Below are 18,250 nucleotides of genomic sequence, written 5' to 3' on the forward strand. Positions count from 1 at the left end.
AAGACTGTTACCCATGTTTCAAGACAACATTTCCTTTATTTGTCATTAGAAATAAATATTTCACAATATATAATGACATTGTTTTGTAACAATGAAAATACATCCTGCATATCAGATATTTACATGATGATTCATAACAGTAGCAAAATTACAGTGATGAAGTAGCAACGAAAATAATTTTATGGTTGGGGATCCACACCACATGAACTGTATGAAAGGGTCGCGGCATGAGGAAGGTTGAGAACCACTGAGCTAAACAGAAGATTCAAAAGGCAGCTCAAGAAGACTATAATGATGAAACGTGCAGACCTGGAGAAAGAAAACCAAAAAGGAAGAAAGTACTTGGCATTCCTCAAACTGACGCAAAATATTCAAGTTTCAATACTGAAGGATTGTATGGGCAAAATATTGACCGATGCAGGAAGCATCAAAAAGCAGATGGAAGGAATACGCAGAGTCACTCTGCCAAAAAGTAGTTGACATTCAGCCATTTCTTGAGGCGGCATCTGATGAAGAACTGATGAAGCCCACGCTGCACCGAAGGCACTGGCAAAAAACCAGGCTCACTCGTCTAGGCCAAGAAATTTGGGAGACAACTCCCTGGCCCACAGAATGTGAGACTCCTGTACTTGTGCCGTGCGAAAATGTAGCAGTGCACTGGCAGGGAGCCTGATCGGCATTCAAGCAAGGGTCAAAAGAGCATTGTTGATGGCGGATGGATCTTGGCTGGGAGCAGAGCGTGGCAGGGCTGATGCTGCTGAAGGAACAAGTCCAAGCGCCCTGAAGACCCAGGCAAAGACACAGCCCCAGGAGTTAATGGGACACCACAGGAGACCCCTCGATAAAGGGGCGCCGTGCCAGAAGCACTCTGGTCTACACCAAGAAATTTGGAAGACAGCTCCCCGGCCAACTGAGAACTGATTCAACAGCATGTGGAAATTGCCGAGCAGCATTAATGTAACACACAACGTGACTTTGAAATAGCTGCAGCAGTCAGTTCCGGACCCACGTTGCTGCCGGCTGCTGAGGTGGATGTGCTGTAGGTTGGCACGTACCCAGCGCCATGCAGTCAATTACGACTCAGAGAGACCCCGTATAGGGAGCAGACAGCCTCAACTTGCTCCCTCCAAGCAGCTGGTGGGTCTGAACCGCCAGCCTTCTCTTGAGCAGCCCTGCGCTTTACCAGACAGCGTCACCAGGTCGGCAGATAGGATGGCGTGATGTTCAAACTGCCAGGTATTTAATAAGTGTGGCACGGAACTTCGAGTGAGAGGTCCCATCTGAATACCCCGGGGCCTTGGTTCTCACTGATTAAAGGATTGTAGGTGATGACGCTAAAATGTCGTGCTAGGTCTGCCTCCCCCACTCCCGTGACGTGGTTTGTGTACAGCACACAACTAGACCTGCTTGCAGGCCCGAAGCTGCCCAATCCCCACGAAGCGACGGGAAAGTTTACTTGGATTTTTTTTAGACGCCGGATAGTTCAGCACCGCTGAAGGGTCTTAGACTGAGAGACGGCAAGGAGAAGGGACAAAGGCGCGCCCAGCCCACCCCTCCCCAGACAGCGCTTGTCTCAGCACGGGACCCTGGCTTCGAAGCTGCAGTTCTCCGCAGGGCCAGGAGAGGGCAGTGTGGCCGGGCAGCTGACTGCGGGCGCGAGTGCCCAGAGAGGAACTGGGGAGCACCCAGCTGCGTTCACAGCATGTTTCCCAGGAGCACAGAGCCTCATACAGTGGGCGCTGGTTTTTAACCTGCACATGTGACCCGCCGGCAGCCTCACCCTCTTTGGTTCACAGATGGGGACGTTAGCGGCTTTGAACTTCGCTGCGCCCTGAAAAACTCGCAGGGTCCGTTTAGTCTCCCATTCATCTGCAGTCAGGTGGCAAGGCTATCTAAATTTTTTTTTCATGTAAAAGAGTCATAGACCTTTCGTTGTTATCATGACTCACTGTTTGCTTAACATTGCACGTTTTTAAAAGGTATTTCCCCCATAAATCCTCATGTGATCCACAAAACAAGCCTTAAACAAAACAGAACTGCTGTGGCGTTGACGCTGGCCCTGTGGGACAGGTGGAAATGGCCCTGCATAACAGTTGCCTGGAGCACGTGGCCGTCTTCTGCCCTCAGAGGGGCTGGTGGTTTCAAACTGCCTGCCTTGGGGATCGATGCCCAGCACACAGCCACTATGGCTCCAGGGCTCCTGGCAGGAGGAGGGGCTGTGCCCGTGGGTAAACGGTCCCGACTGAGATGTCAGGGCCCCAGTAGCTGGTTCTAGGGTGTAGTCCAATTACCACCACTGGAGTCTCCAATCAGAAGAGCTTCGTTTGAATGGGGTCTCCCGTCGCCTACTTTTTGTGACCCTTCACAGACACCTAGCCAGTCCTCAGTGCCGCCTGCCAGCGGTCCGGAGCCATGCGCCGCAGCCCCCACCCCAGCAGAGGGAAGTGGCCCTGGGATGGTGATGTGGCGTGGCGTGGCGTGGCTGTGCGTGGAGGAGCGAGCGGCAGGTGGTATTGGAATGGTGTCTACTCTGGCTCCAGCTCTCAGTCTGCTCATCAGTGCCCGGACCTGGTCTGCCTTCAAAGAAGCAGAAGTCCCTGGGGCCTGGGTTGCCTGTTAAGGATTACCTTGCTTCCTCAGTCACCCTCCAGCTCAGGAAAGAGGCAATGCCCAGAAGGGAGCAAAACACAGGAGACCTGTTCCTCTTTGCTTTTAAGAGTTAGTTCCATTCTTAGGCAGACAAACCGAGGATGACGAGCACTCTGGCGAGCGAATGAAAATCATAAGTTTGACCCTTAAGATGCTTTGAAAACATTGATCCAATGTTTGCTCATAATGCCGTGTTAAAAGACAGTCACTGCGTGTAGCCAGGTAGAGAGTGAGTGTGCAGAAGGAAGTAAAATGATTAACATCAACTGCACAAACGTTGTGAGATCACTGGCAAAGAGGATTCTGCACATTCCACATGATTAAAGAGCCCAGCATTTCCTCCTTCCCACTCCAGAATGTGAATTTTCCATCTGTTAGCTGCTTGCGGGCAGGTCAAATGCAGAAGGGAGCCAGAACTTGCTTCCCAAGCTGCTTTGCGAGGGAGAGGCTGGGCTCTCCTCCCTTTGGTGCCATATTGGTATTAGCCAGCCACAGTCAGCCACCCAAGGTCTGCCAGCCCCTTGGTGCCCTCCTTTGACCTTGCTGGGCTTTCCACCCCAGCGAAGTGGTCCAGGCCACAGAGAATGTCACAGAGGGTCACACTGTACAGACCAGGACACTTTACCACCTAGGAAGCTGAGGCCCAGAATGGTGCCCACCCAGCAGTGCCAGGCAGACAAAGCTCCCGACCCTGCCTCTAGATGGCCATGGCCCAGGTTCTCCTGCTCACCAGGACCAGGACAGCCAGCCCTTTCTCCCCCTGGGAGAAGGCAGTCCACAGCTCTGGGACCCAACCGGGAGGGCAGGAGGCCCAGAGCGGGGACTATGGCTGGGGCGAGTGGGGGTTGATCTAGGTGAGAGGAACGTCGGCCCAAGGGATGAAAGAAGAGGATTGTTTCAAAGCACTCACTCCCGATTTCTGGCCTTTGAAGCTTCTGAGGAACGCCTGCCACCGCCCCTGAGCAAGGCTAACAGGACCTCACAGTCAGCTTAGTGAGCGAGTGGCTTCAATAGATACTTCATCCAAGGCTGGTAATAAATAGGGGTTACATAACTCACCAGAAGCCATCAGTCCACCTGCTGCTGAAAGGCGAGGAGGAGGCCAGGGCTTGGTGGGGGTGGGAGGGGCAGGGAACCTGTGGGATGGGACTGTCCCTCGGGATCTACATGGTGCTCCACCCCAGTCTGCCCCTCCCTGGCCAGACCAGGTGCGCCCGGAGATGCTCTTGTTCCACCCACCACCGCCAGTGTTGGACAGTCACCTTGTTAATGGGGCAGGCAAGGATCGGCCAGCCCCCAGGAAGGAGGTCAGGGGAGGCTGACCCTTCACCCACCCAGGCCCCTGACCCGGGCACAAACAAAGGGGTCGGTGGCAAATGCCAGTAGCATTTGGAGCCTGGCATGGGTGAGGAGCAGCGAAGATCCACCCAGCCGTCTACGAGGGGACTTCTAAAAGCTATTGGAAAAGAGGAATTGAACAAATGTGAACTTACCATGAGCTTTTTGAAGGCCCCTTGCACACAGGGAGTTGACACAGGCCCCAGGAGAAAGCATTAGCTCACAGTCTCCTTTGCCCACTGGACCCCCTGCCGTCCTAGTCCCTGATAGGTGGGGGTGGGGCAGGGTGTGAATGGGGACCGCCCACACAGCTCCTGTGGGCACCTCTGGCAGCCGCCAGTAGGCCAGGATAAAGCTGAGGGAGGGGGCTGGTGGAGAGGCTGGGGTGGGGAGGGAAGGTTGTGTTGCTGCACTGGGGGCCCCTGGAGGAGCCACTAGCCTTGGCCTGGATCCTTAGGATCCAGAACTTTCCGATGAGATCAGGCCTCCGTCAAGGAGCCCCTCTGAGACCCAGGCTGGTCCTCCCTGAGCCCTGGTGCCCCTGCCGGAAAGGACTGGTCACAGGCAGGGCCGCCCTGGGAAGAGTGGGTGTGAGGTGGAGTGTGTGAGAGGGTGGGCAGAGCACTCGGCCAGGCAGCAGAGCTGAGTGCCAGCAAGGCAGGCAGGTAAAGGTCAAAGGGCACATATCTCAATGAGGACAGCTCCTGGAGAAAGCACCACCGTGGCAGGAGGTGCCACCAACCCTCCACCCCCACCCGCCATAGCAGGGCCTTTGTCTAGTCCTTCTCCCTTGTGTTCAGTGGGCCTAGTGTCCTGTGGCCTCCTCTGCCCAGTCTGGCCGGCCCCCAGCCCCAGCCCCCAGCTTCCTTTTCAGACACAGCTGCACGCCTGGGCTCCTCAGTGGACACCTCCCCCAGAGTCGGCAAAGTGATGACACCCCATCAGACAGGTGGGTTATAACACTGAGCCCAGACATGGGGGGGATGTCTCCAAACTGGACACATGAGCGGCGCCAGAACGGGGCCCAGGACCCAGCTCTGTCCCTCGGCCTGGCCTGCCCCCTCCCATGGTAGTCCAGTCTTCAGTGATGGGGTACTTGAGCTGGATAAGGCAGCAAGGCAGAGCCCCGGGCGAGGGGAGAAGGCAGGGGCTTGTTTGCTGGAGGAGACGCCCGTCGCCAGGGCTGAAGAAGAGAGTACTGCGCTGAGGCTAGGGGTGCCGGGGTGGGCCTAGTAGGTCCACTAGGCGTGCGACTCAGTGTGCCTTCAACTTGAAGGCGGCCAGACTCTCTCAGGCACCGTGTGACCAGGAAGAACCAGTCGCTGGAGACAGGACAGGCTAGGTCACATCGAGCGAGGGTCAGGATCACTGGGATGGATGGACACTTGCCGCAACCCAAGGCTCAAAGGGAGGACGCTGTGAGGCTGGGGCAGCACCCAGCAGCTAGTGTTTCCTTCTTGCACGCATGCAGGGTGGCTAGGGGTCAGGACCACACCAACCACGGATCCCTAGCAGCCGCACTCACGTGACTGTTTTGTCCACGAGACGGGACTGCGTGTGGTGTGTTGAGTCAATCTCTTCTCATCTCTGAAAGTGAGAGGAGGAGAGGTGGGGAGGACGGCGCCAAGCCACGTGGAGATCTCCAAGAAACCAGGACCTCCCTCCCCCTTGCCCTTTGTGATGTGGGGGCAGGTGGGATGAGTTGCAGAAGACCAGGTGGATGGAGCCACCCAGCCCTCCTGGGAGACAGAGTGCCAAGCCCCCAGTTCGCTTTCAGCACCTGATTTTCTTGCTTAAAGGGCTGGTACCAGGAGCAGGGGGCTGTTCTGAAACTCCGCCCCAGCCTGGCTGGGACAGAAATGCCATTCAGAGAAGGCCAGAGGAGGCGGGCCTGTGTGTTTGCTCCACCCCTGCCCACTGGCGAGTCACTCCCAGGATGGTCCCTGGCACGCGTTGTGTGGGCATGGCCCTGGGCTTGCCTTGGGCCTCCTGGCAGCTGTGAGACAGGGACCTCTGGCTGGAGCTTCTCACCCTTGACATTGTGGGCAGGACCCCTTTAACCTCGTAGCACCCTGCCCAGCCCCCTCACCCAGCTGTGACAACCGAACATCTCTCAAATGCCCCCAGGAGCAAAATGGGCCCATTTGAAAGCCACTGTCTTAGAGAACTAGGTGCCCTGGGCGCTGTGGGTTAAGTGTCGGGCTGCTAACCCCAGGTGGTCGTTGGCCCAAACCTATCAGCCGCTCCACAGGAGAAAGACGAGGCTGTCTGCTCCCATGAAGATGTGCGGCCTTGGGAACCCTATACAAGGACGCTACGAGTTCTGTCCACTCATTCTGTCTTATAGGACAGATGCCCACAGACACCCAGTCAGTGCAGATGGCATCACCTTTACCTTGGTCATCTAAGTGTCCCCTGACTTTTCTTGCTGCTGTCTTTTTGGGACGAAACCCCCCCTGGGGAATCTCCTGAAAGCTCTGACCCTCTTCCTAGGGTAAGGCTACCACCTTCCATGTCCATGATGACACGGACCCCAAATGCTCGCCCTCAGAGTGAATGCTAAGAAGGCCTGCCCACAGGGACAACAGGACTGGACATAAAGCTAACTGAGCCAGCCTGCCCTCCTGCCCTGTAGGATTCACGTGGGGCACACAGACACCACACCCACCCAGGAGTCACGTGGGGCCTAGGGGATACCAGAGAGTGTTGGCAAGGGATGCCAGAGGGTTGTTGAGGGAGGGAGGCAGGGCCTGCCCTTTGCAGGTGTTTGGCATGCAGGTAAGACAGGCCTGTGTGAGGGATGCACTCAGCACCCTGACTCACAGCTGGTAGGACGTGACCTGTTGTCGTCCAGCCCAGAAAACATTTGCCATGACTGGGTGGCCTCAGCCCTTAGCAGGCACACCTGCACCTGGGGCGGGCGAGGTGGTGTGTGTGGAAGTTTGGGAGGTGACCTTTGTTTTTGTTTGAGGTTCCACCACCTGATGGCTGGGGAGTAGGGGGGGTAGCTTCAAGACCCCCAGGGATTCCCACTCCACCTCCCCACTCCCTGCTCTGTAGCCTGGAACTCCACACCATCTGTCATCTGGGGCCTGGCTCTCGGGCTTGTCTCTCCGTCTGTGAAAGGGAGGCATTGGGCTGGGCGGCGTGGAATGCACACACGGTAGCATCACTTACACTCTGTCCCCCAAGGGCCCGGGCTGGGCCTGTGAGCCTCATTGGACAGCTAGCTGAGCAGGCTGAGCCTCCCCAAGGTCACACACACCTCAGTGGCGCTAAATGGGAGATGAGGAGTCACGTGCCCTGGTCTGCAGGGGGCTGAGAGTGGGGAGGGGCTGCCAAGATGTTGGGGATGAAGGAGGTGGCTGGTGGAAGGTCACCAGGTGCCGCTGTGGAGAGGCTGGACATGGCTCTGAGGTTGGGAGCCTGGGGCCAGGGAAGGTGGCGGTGCTATCATTAGGAATAGGGGGTCCACAGGAGGAGAAGATTGGGGGCTGGAGGAAGGTGAGTTCATTCAGACACGCTGAAGCTGGTTGTGGTGGTGGAGCATTGAGCCAGGAAGAATCCAGCAGCTCGCCCACCTCCACAGGCCAACAACTCCCCCACAGGACGGGTCCCATGTAGCCCAGCCCCTGCAAGCCAGCCCAAACCACTGCGTGCCCCCCTCCCCCCCACCCCCAGGAGGCCAAGTTCAGGTCCACACGGACCATTGGAGCTCACCAATGCCAGGGACAGGGACAAGTGGCTTTCAGGGAGCGAGAGCCCTTCCCCCACCCACCCCCACTTCTCACGGAGAGTGGAGGTCTCAACCCACTCCCCCACCCCTCTGCCCACAGATGCCCTGGCCACCGGCAGCGCTTCCCTGGAGTTTCTGATTAACCTTGAGCAGGTTTGTTGACCTTTGGACTGGGCGGAGGGAGCAGGGGAAGGGTGAACCCCCTCCCCTGAAGGGCTGGGGAGGCTGGCTCTGGGGCCCAGTCTGGGGACACAGTGTCCCGGGGCAGGCCACAAGCTGGGACAGCAGCAGAGCCAGGGCGGGACCCCAGCTGTCCCCTGGAGTGCGTCAGCATCTCTGCCCTTTGGCTCTTCATCTCGGGGTGGAGGGGCAGGCAGCCTTGGAGAGCAGGGCTAATTATTGGCAATTTAATTGGACTGGCAGCCCAACGGGGGTTCAGCGCAGCTCTTGGTTGCCACCCACACTTGGTGGGCAGACATGGTCCTGTCTGGGTGACACCAGGGTCCCTCTGGGTCAGCTGCTTAAGTTACCTTGTGCTTTGAGTGCTTTGAGATCTTCAGGCACAGGAGTTGTCCCCTGGGCCTGACCCTGCCCACCCCTGACATGGGACACCTCCGGTGGGCAGCATAAGGGGCCCTGGCTCCCAGTTGAGGGGCTGAAGATTAAGGTCTTGGAAGGACTGAGGGTGGGGCAGGCAGCCCAGGGGCACCCTGGGCTCTGTGCCCAGCCGGCTGTTGGCCAGTGTGTCTGTATTTGGCCGAGAGAGGCTGGCGGCCAGCAAACCCAGAGATCTCTTGCCTGGGCCTGGGCTATTTTGGAAGCAGCCTGGGGGAGGGTGGCTAGCTCAGGAGCCAGAGGTGGGTGGGGGTGGGGGTTGGTTAAGGGAACATTTCCTCCTGGCTCTGGGTGTGTGGCAGAGAATTGGCCCTGAGGCCTTTCTCAGAATCCCCTGTCCAGTTACTCAAATGTCCCCTCTGGGGTTTCCTGGGGATCCCTCATCTCTGGGGCCACCAGGGCCGAATCTGGCCTTAAACTCCAGCCTCCCTCCCCGGCTTATCCCAGCTGCTCAGAAAGCATCACTCAACTGAAACCAACCCAGTTCCACCCGCTCCCCCTGCTTGGGGACTCCCTGAGAACACGGTGGCTTCCAGCGCCACAGACCTCTCAGATCACCGACATTTCCAAAACCACAAGGAGGGCCTGGCAAGGGTCACTAGTGTCCTATTTTGCTGAGGCCATCGAAGTACATGTCCAAGGAACATGTCCTGCAGAGACACACACCCACACTCACCCGAGACAAAGAGGCAGCGTTTCTAATGGAGCCAAGCCCAAGCCTGATAGCGCGATGGTTGAGTGCTCGGCTGCGCACTGAAAGGGTCGAGGTGTGAACCCACCGGTGGTTCTGCAGAAGAAAGACCCGGTGATCTGCTTCCCCGACGCCCCCGGCCAGGACCGCTGGGGGCGCTCTGCTCTGCCGTGGGGTGGATACATGGGAAGGAAGCATCACACCAGGCTGAGCACCATGTAAAGCTCGCTCCCTCGTCCCTACTGTCCTCATTCTGCTGTGGGCACACCAGAACGCAGCCGCAGCTGGCACCGGGAACCCATGGACTTCGGTTCTGGGAAATGCTGGTCCCTTCCACTCCTCTGCTGGACCCAGGGCCAAGGGCGGCTGGCTGGGCCCTGGCTGGGTCTCTTGGCGTCCTCACCTCTTCCCCTCCCGGGGTTCTCAGGGTGTGGGGCAGTCTTCCAACTGCCCCCAGGCTGAGGGCCACTCACAGCTGGTCGGTTCACATAGAGCAGCGGTTCTCAATCTGTGGGTCTCGACCCCTTTAGGGGTCAATGGACCCTTTCACAGGGGTTGCCCGATTCATCACAGTAGCAAAATGACAGTGATGAAGGAGCAATGAAAATCATTTTATGGTTGGGGGTCCCCACCACATGAGGAGCTGTATGAAAGGGTGGCAGCATGAGGAAGGTTGAGAACCGCTGGCCTAGAGCTTGAAGCCCTGCCCTGCGCTGGAGATGTCCCATGACCTCTGGGTCCCCACGGAAGCCCTGGAGATCCTGGCCCAGAGATCTGAGACCCGTCCCAGGGCCTCCGTTCTATAAAATGGGCATCTGAAGTCCTCATCACAAGGCTGGTGTGAGGATTAAACATGAGAATGTTTGTGAAAGTACTTTGTGAACTATAAAGCCTAGGGGGTAGGAGTTACTACTACGATTATGGGAAACTAGTAAATGATGGAAGAAAGAGCAGCCCCACAAGCGGGTGGGTCTCACATGTATGGGTGCAAAGACAGTGCTCACCCCCCCTGGGCCTGTGATTTGAGTCCCCCAAGCTCCACACAGGAGCCTGACCCAATGAGTCACAGGCCTGGCTTGCACCCAGCCTCTGCTCAGGCTTGGAGATAGGGACAACATTAAATATAAGGAACCCCACTGCATAGTTACTCAGGATTCCAGCCCCCCAGATTGGCGAGAACTGTGTGGAGGGCCTCCCCAAGAAGGAGCCCTGTGGGCTGGGACCAGGGATATGGGGTGAGTGTTCCCCAGGATCAAGTGCCTAAGCTTCCGGGCACTCACAGAGGAGTGGCTTATAAAGGCAACCCTGCCCACATTGAGCCCCTGGGGCAAACCCGTTGTCCTGGCTCAGGTCTGCCACTTTCTTTGCCTCTCCGGGACTCAGTTCTCTCATCCATAAAATGGGATAAGAGTCCTTACCTCATAGTTTCGTGTGAAGATCCCTACGTGCCCACCCCACCCCGGAGGGTTCTGGGATACCCCCCAAGGGAGCTGAGGAACTCCGGAAGAAACTAAGCCACCAGCTGGGCTGCCCCTCACCACCCAGAGTGGGTCCCCAGCCCCTGCTCTGAATGGGGGGTCAAAGGAGAAGGCTCCTGGCCCTCAGCTGCTCGGCCAGCTGTCGTGAAGTCACTGCCACTTCTCTGGGCCTGCCCTGCCCTCCCCTCCCGTCCCCTCCCCTCCCCTCACTCTCCCTTTGCTGACATCCCAATTGGCACACAGGTTGGAAAAGTCGCTGACTCCTCCAGACTTGGAGTTCATTGACTGGTCAGAGCCGCCGTCACAGGCTGATCATGTGGGTGCTCGAAGAGCCAGAGGCCCCTCCAGGCTTTCCTTCACTGCCTCCAGCCTAACCTACCCCTACCCAGCCAGTCTAACCGCCAACGAGTGCGTGCGTGTACCTACACACACTCCTACATGTACACATATATATGGATACATACCTACACATATATACACATACACACTCCTACATGTACATATACACATGCACAGATACACACACCCTGCATGTATATATACACGTGCATGTATACATGCATGTACATATACACGTGCACAGATACATACACACACCCTTACATGTACGTATACATATGCAGATACACATACCTACACACACTCCTGCATGTACACATATACATGCACGTATACATATACCTACATATACCCCTACATGAACATTTACACATGCACATGTAGAAACATACATACACACATGTATACACATACCTACACACCCCACATGTATATACACACATACATACACCCCCCTACATATACATACACATACAAGCACCCTGCATACATACACACCTACATATACATATACACATCACTACACATACATACACATACATATAAACAAACACACGTGCACCCGCCCTGTGATCCACCCGCCCCCATACCACAGTCCCTGTAGTGTAATCTACAGCCGCCCACCTGCAGGGAGGGAACCCCTCCCAGCACAGAGACCTCCACCGTGACTGCGCCCACACACCGGCAGGGCAGGCTGCCACGGTGGGGGGCCGCTCAGCGAGCTCTGTGCTGCCTCCTGGCTCACCCCTCTGGCTGGTCCCGTGGGCTCCATTGGGCCTGGGGTCCCCCAGCTGAGCCAGACTCTGCCGCGTGCCTCTGAGCTTAGATCCCGAGTGGAGTTCCCACCGCCTCCCTGGGGGGCCGGCCCATCTGAAGCTACACAGGGGCACACAAGTGGCCCCCACCGGGAGCCCAGGCCGCCATCTGCGAGCGCCCTGCGCAAAGGCGCAGTCCAGGGCCTCAGCGGCGCCGCAGCCGCATCCCTGCCTGGGCTCCCTCCCCGCGCTCACAAGAACGGCTCTGCCTTTGCCGGGGAGGGAGCCCACTGTCCCCCTACGTCCCACGTGGAGCCTGGAGCCCAGCCCGACCGCAGCAGAGGCCGTACCACCCACCACTCCAGCCAAGTCTATTTCAGCTGCTGTGTGACCTCAGGCAAGTCCCCCTCCTCTCTGAGCTCCAGCTGCCCCTAAGCAGGGCGGCCGCGGCACAGGAGGAGCTGGTGTTTTGTGATTCCGAGTTCCACACCCACCGCCAGGCATTGCCTCCGTGCCACCGCCTTGCACAGAATACCCCTTTAAGCGGACAGACGCAGACCGGGAGCCCGACTTACCACCCAGAACTGCAGAGCTTAAGACATGGGCCAAAGGAGGTTCCGGCACCCTCCCCGCCAGCAAGCCGCACCTCCCCCTCCGCCACCCCCACCCCAACACCCCACTCACACGTGGCTGTGCCTGCCCCAAGGAGACACCGGCAACTCCGGGTCAACATCCGCTTCCTGCCAACGCTCGGGGCGGCGCCCCCCCCGCCCCCTCCCCCACCCCACCCCCCACCCCAGTCTGCGGAGGGTGCACTCAGGGGTGTCTGTTCGCAGTGGGACGATAGTAATCGCTGCGGGTCGCTGGTCCCAGCTGAAGGTCAGGAGGTAATGCGACCCGAAGCTATAAATAACCGTGCAGGGAGGCGGCTGAGCGCAGCGCTTGCGGGCTCCGGGTGCAAGGATGGATTACCGCCCTCCCCGTCACGGCTGCGAACCTGAACCCCTAGATCCCGGACGCCGTGACCTTTGGGGTGCCGCGCAAGGTGACATGGTCCCTGGGCCTTCTTTACTCGGCAGGTGCCAGGTTCCCTGTCTCTGTAGAGGGCTGGTGGGGTTGGGGTGGTAGTGAAGGGTAAACCTTGGCAGGAACACCGACCCCAAGGGACTGAGGGTGGAGCAAAGCCACTGGACATATTTAGGGACCACCAGCTTGCGTGGTCCCAATCCCACAGTCAAGTCTCACAGCCCATGACCTGCTGACAGATGGACACACAGAGGCCTGCTTCCAGGCCTGAGCTAAGGCTGGGTCTCTGAAGGGGAGACTTGCCCCCAGGGCTGGCTGTTCACTAGGGACTCGGGAGCCTCCACATGAGAGGGGCTGTCACAGCAGGGAGGGTGACACCTCTCTCCAGCTCCCTTTGGGTAGAATTTTAAAACCCTTTGCCATGAACTTGATTCTGACTCACCAAGACCCCAACAGGGCAGAGTCAGGGGTCCCCATTTGGTTTCCAAGGCTGTAGGTGCCCTATGCGTTCGGCTATTAACTTCAGGTCAGCTGTTTGAAACCACCATCCGGAGACAGATGAGGCTTTCTACTCCTGTAAAGAGTTACAGCCTCAGAAACTCACAGAGGCAGTTCTGCCCTGTCCTACAGGGTTGCTGTGAGTCAGCATGGGGTGGAGGGCGGTGAGTTTGGGTTTTGTAACCTCTCCTGTAGCAGCCAGCTACATCACCCTCCCTCTGAGCTGCTGGTGGCTTTGAACCACCAACCTTCCAGTTAGCGGCTGACTTACTAACCATGGTGCTCTGGGGCTCCTTTGGAGAGAATAGAGAGGTGGATTTAACCAGCTCTTAGTAACATGCTCTTTCTTTCTCTTTTTAGCTTTTACTATTGATGTAAAACAGAGAAATTGCACAATTGAAAAATTAAAAAAAAGAAAAGAAAAAAATAATTGCACAATTCAAAAGTGCACAGCTAGGTGAGTTGGCACAAGCTGAACATATTCACTTCATCCCCATTCAGATTTCAATAAAGACAAAACCAGGCCCTGCCAGCACCAGAAGCCCTCTCGCATATTCCCACTGGGTGTGACTTCCTCTCTCCGACTGCAACCCAAATGCCAGTCTGTCTGTAAAGGGAGCCAGCAGTGGGTGCTGTCTCAAGTCTGGTTTCTGCTGCCTCACTCAGCCTGGTGAGGGGCATCTGTTCTGTGCTGGGGAGCAGAGTGCTTGCTCTCCTTGTTCCTTGCCACTGTGGGATGACTTCGATGTATCCCCGCTTTCTGCAGAACATGGGCAATTGTGTCGTTTCCAGTTCCTGGCTATCCTGAACAACGTGCCTGTGAACATTCTAGCACCTCTCCGTTGAGGACACATTTTTGTTGGGTCTATGTCTAGGAATGGGATTCTGGGGCATGTATCTGTGACAGGTATCTGTCTAGCTTTGGGAGATTCAGAGAGTGTTACTTCTTCAATATTTTAACAATGGGTTTTCCCCAGTGAAGGATTTTGTTGTTCCCCAAAAGACCAAACTCACTGCCATCGAGCTGATGTGGACGCATAGTGACCCGACAGGGCAGGGTGGAGCGGTCCCCGTGGGTTTCTGAGGCTGTAGCTATTTACAGGAGTAGAAAGCCCTGTCTTTCTCCCCCAGACCAGCTGCTGGTTTCCAACTGCTGATGTTGCAGTTAGCAGCCCAATGCATAGCCACCCGGGATCCTCAAAAAAAGGACAGGCGTTCATGATTTCAAAGGCGGGATCGTCTCTGGCGCTATCATGTATGCAGCCATTAAGGAAGAGGTTGGTGGTTTGAGCCCACCAAGGGGCACGCCTAAGATGTAAGTATTAAAAATAAATAAATAAAAATAAACACTGGGAAATATAAACATGTGGAAACGAGGGGACAAAAATCATCACTCGCCGCTACTGATGAGAGTCAGTCCTTCAACCCAATGGTCAACAGGCACTCCACAAGAGCCTTTTCTGCGTCAGACCCTCGGTGAGAGAGAGACCACTCCCTTCTCATAGATCAAGGGACTGGGGCCAAGTCAGCAGTGGGGATATGGAGGGAGAGGCCAGGAGACCCCTGCCCATCCACCCATCCCATGATTGCACCATTTACCTTTCACCCACCATCATCCAAAAACCAATCTCTTAGCCAGGGAGTCTAGTCATAGCAACCTTATAGGACAGGGTAGAACTTCCCTGGTGGGTCTCCTAGACTGTAACTGTTGACGGGAGTAGAAAGCCATGTCTTTCTCCAGAGGAGCAGCTAGTGGTTCAAACTGCTGACCTTGTGATTAGCAGCCCAAAACATAACCCCCTCACCCAGTAGAGCCACTTCCAATGAACATTCCCACCAAGAAGAGCAGTTTGTGGGGGACAACCTAAAGGCCCACATGCTGTGGATTGGGTAAATCCATGTGGGACATGCACAGAAGAGGGTATGGATTATCCCAGCCACAAAGAGGAGCAAAATCCTGATAGGTGCGACGTGGCGGCGGAGCCTTGAAAATGGCAGGCAGAGTGAAAGAAGTCCGTCACCAAAGGACCGTTATGACCATACTTACACAAAACATCTAGAAAAGGCAGCTGCATAGAAACACAAGGAGATTAATGGGTACCAGGAGTGGGAGCAGGGGAGGACAAGTAGGGGAATGGGGGTGACTGCTTACTGGTACTGAGTTTCTGGGAGACGATGAAAATAATTTGGAGACACAGTGTGGTGATGGTGCCCAAGATTGTGGTCATAATTAATGCCACAGAGTGAACGGTACACTTAAAAGGTGAAAATGGCAAATCATGAAGATATACATATCACGATTCATATATATACATAATCATTGTGATTAGTTGCCAGCAAGTTGATAACAACTCATATGCAGAATAAAATTCCTTTTCAACATGAACTGGAGCTCCAAGCCTGCTCCTCCTCCACAGCTGTGGCTGAGCACAGCTGCTGCCTCGCAGGTGATCAAGGATAGCCATTTGTCAGAAGATCGCATCAGCCCTGCCTTCCAAATAGATTTGGCATCTGAGCCCCTCAGCCCATCCTCCACTGGGATGGCCTGATCTAAGTCAACACCCTCCCTCCTTGGAGTCTTATACATAATGTCCTCTCACCCCCTGCATTTTCTCTTCAGCATAGTCACCCAAGTGGCTTTATTAAAAAGAGCCAACCAGACACGTCACGTGTCGTCTTCCCCTGGCAGAAGACTGGAAGATGGCCCCTATGCCATCTGCTCCTCCCCGGTGTCTAACGTCATCATGTCCTAAGACTGTTCCCTTCATGCTAACTTCCTTGTTCCTTGAATACACAACGCACATTCCTGCCCCAGGGCCTTGCACTTGGCTGGCCCCTCTTCCTTGAAGGCCTCCGCCCCACACCTTCTCCGAGGCTTGCTCTTCCCATCGGTGGGTCGTCCAGCTCATATGGCCTGCTCAGAGAACCCTTTGCTGACCGCCACATTGCCCCCACTCGAATGTCCAGACCTCCCAAGTGCCCACACCTTGGTTTCCACTACTGTCCTCCAATAGGAGGGGCTGGGGACCCTTGGAGAAGTGGCTGACTGCCGAACGAGGGCAGGAAATAGACAAGATGAGCCCGGAGTATCTGAGCGAGCCAAAAAATAAGGAAGTGCTCAAAATAAACAATCAAAACTAACCCCCCCACACCCCAATGGGGCACGTCCAGGAAGTGAACAGTCAACTGCAGCAGCCCCAACGGCCAGGTCTGGAACAACTTGAGCAACGAAATCAAGTATTGTTAGATTATAACCCAAAGTATACAATAAACAGCCTTACGTCCATTATAAAGCCATGATTGAAGCCATGAATACATAGGGAAGACAATTAAAAACAAATAGCTCTAGTAGAAGAATTAAAAATAAAAAGAGTAGGAAGAGACTTCATCCTAGAGAAAGAACACCACTCCCCAGTCCCTAAGTGTTGGCTGGGCACAGGCCACCTGCCCAAGAGGACCGCATGGGGAAGGGGAGCTATCTATGGTGGAGAAAGCTGGCAAATCCTTCAGCCAGGTGACTAAGGTAAGTAACATCAGCAACCCCAACAAGCCCTCAATCACCTTGACGGGGATCGGATGTCTGACAATGACATTGTCCTATGTGGTCTTCCTCCCCAAAGGCCACCCCTCAAAGCTAATCATGAGGCCAAACACATGCGGCCACTTCCCAAAGAGGGACGTGCTGCAATATATCTGCCCAGTACTCCTCTGTTGCCCTCGGAACCCGCCCAGGGCACCTCAGCTCCTCCTCAAAACTGGCAGGGTCATGGAGAAAGAGAGCGCCAAAGACATTTCCAGTCCAGAAGAGCCCAAAGAGACAAGTCAAGGGACTTGAGCATGGGATTCCTGGTGGGATTCCAGAGCAGAAAAGGAACATTTGCTAAAAAGCTAAGGGTATCGGAAGAAACGATCGTGGCGCAACTAGTTAACTCGCATAGCTGCTAACCAAAGGGTTGGACATTTGAATCCACCTAGGAGCCCTGGGGACCTACCTGGTGGTTAGGCATCGGGCCGCTAACTTCAAGGTCAGCAGTTCAAAACCACCAGCCGCTCTGCAGGAGAGAGATGGGGCTTTCTACTTGAGTGAAAAGTTAGTCTCAGAAACTCACAAGGGCAGGGCTACCCTGTCCTATGGGGCTGCTATCTGTTGGAATTACTCCAAGATGGTGAGGTCATTTTGAGAGGGCTCCACAGGAGGTGGTCTGGCAATTCCCATAGCGCTGCCACTGCTGGAGAGCCCACTTCTACGCTGGCACCAGGAGGTGGAACCAGGTCCATGACAACTGGTTGTGATGATCCATGTTGGTCTGTTCATTGTAGCAGAAGCACGGCGCTACGGTCAGCAGTAGCAGGATCTGGTATGAAGTATATGAGAACTCTGTACTAGTTTCTCCATTTTTCTGTCCGTCTAAAACTGCTCTGAAAAAAACACCCACCTGTATTTCCTTTTTCCTACAACCCCTCCCCCACCCCCGCACTATCACCACTTAACATACTATAGGCTTTGTTTTTATGTGTATGCCTTAACATACAAATAGGTTTTATTTACTCTCTGCTGACCCTCCAGAATACTCCCTCAAGTTTCTTGTCTCTACTGCTGTGTCCCCAGCATCCAGGACAGTCTGGGAAATGGTAGGTGCTCAAAAAATATTTATTGAATGATAAGTTTCTAAAGAGAATCACTGTTAGCTTTTCCATTCCGCCCTCCCCCCATCTAAATACAATTCTTATTGTTTTCGAGTAAACGGAGGATTGTAGTGTTTTGTTTGGCTGCTAGCGTCATTGAATAGCTCCCCAAGTTGTTTTCCCTCCATATAAACCTTTCTTCCCGTCATTTCTGTCGATCGCACGGGGGTCGCAGGCACCGTGGGAAGCAAATCCTGGAGACTCCGGAGGCGAGGTTTCCAGAGGCCTCTTCTCTCTGCCACGCTGCCACGTGGGCTGGAGGAGGGAGCTGTGCCAGCGCGGAGAGCAGGCACTAGCCCCTGCTGGGCGTGAGTCTGGGCGTCAGAACCGCGGGACTAAAGAGCCCTTGAAAGGCACCAGCTTGCACATGCTCAGACCCTCTGGCCGCTCAGAAACCAGGGGAGGCAGCCAGCCGTGCGTGCGTGCGTGCGTGCGTGCG

The sequence above is a fragment of the Echinops telfairi genome, unplaced genomic scaffold, assembly GCF_000313985.2.
Source record: "Echinops telfairi isolate 266 unplaced genomic scaffold, ASM31398v2 ScPeMD7_7458;HRSCAF=8496, whole genome shotgun sequence".
NCBI classification, from domain to species: Eukaryota; Metazoa; Chordata; class Mammalia; order Afrosoricida; family Tenrecidae; genus Echinops; species Echinops telfairi.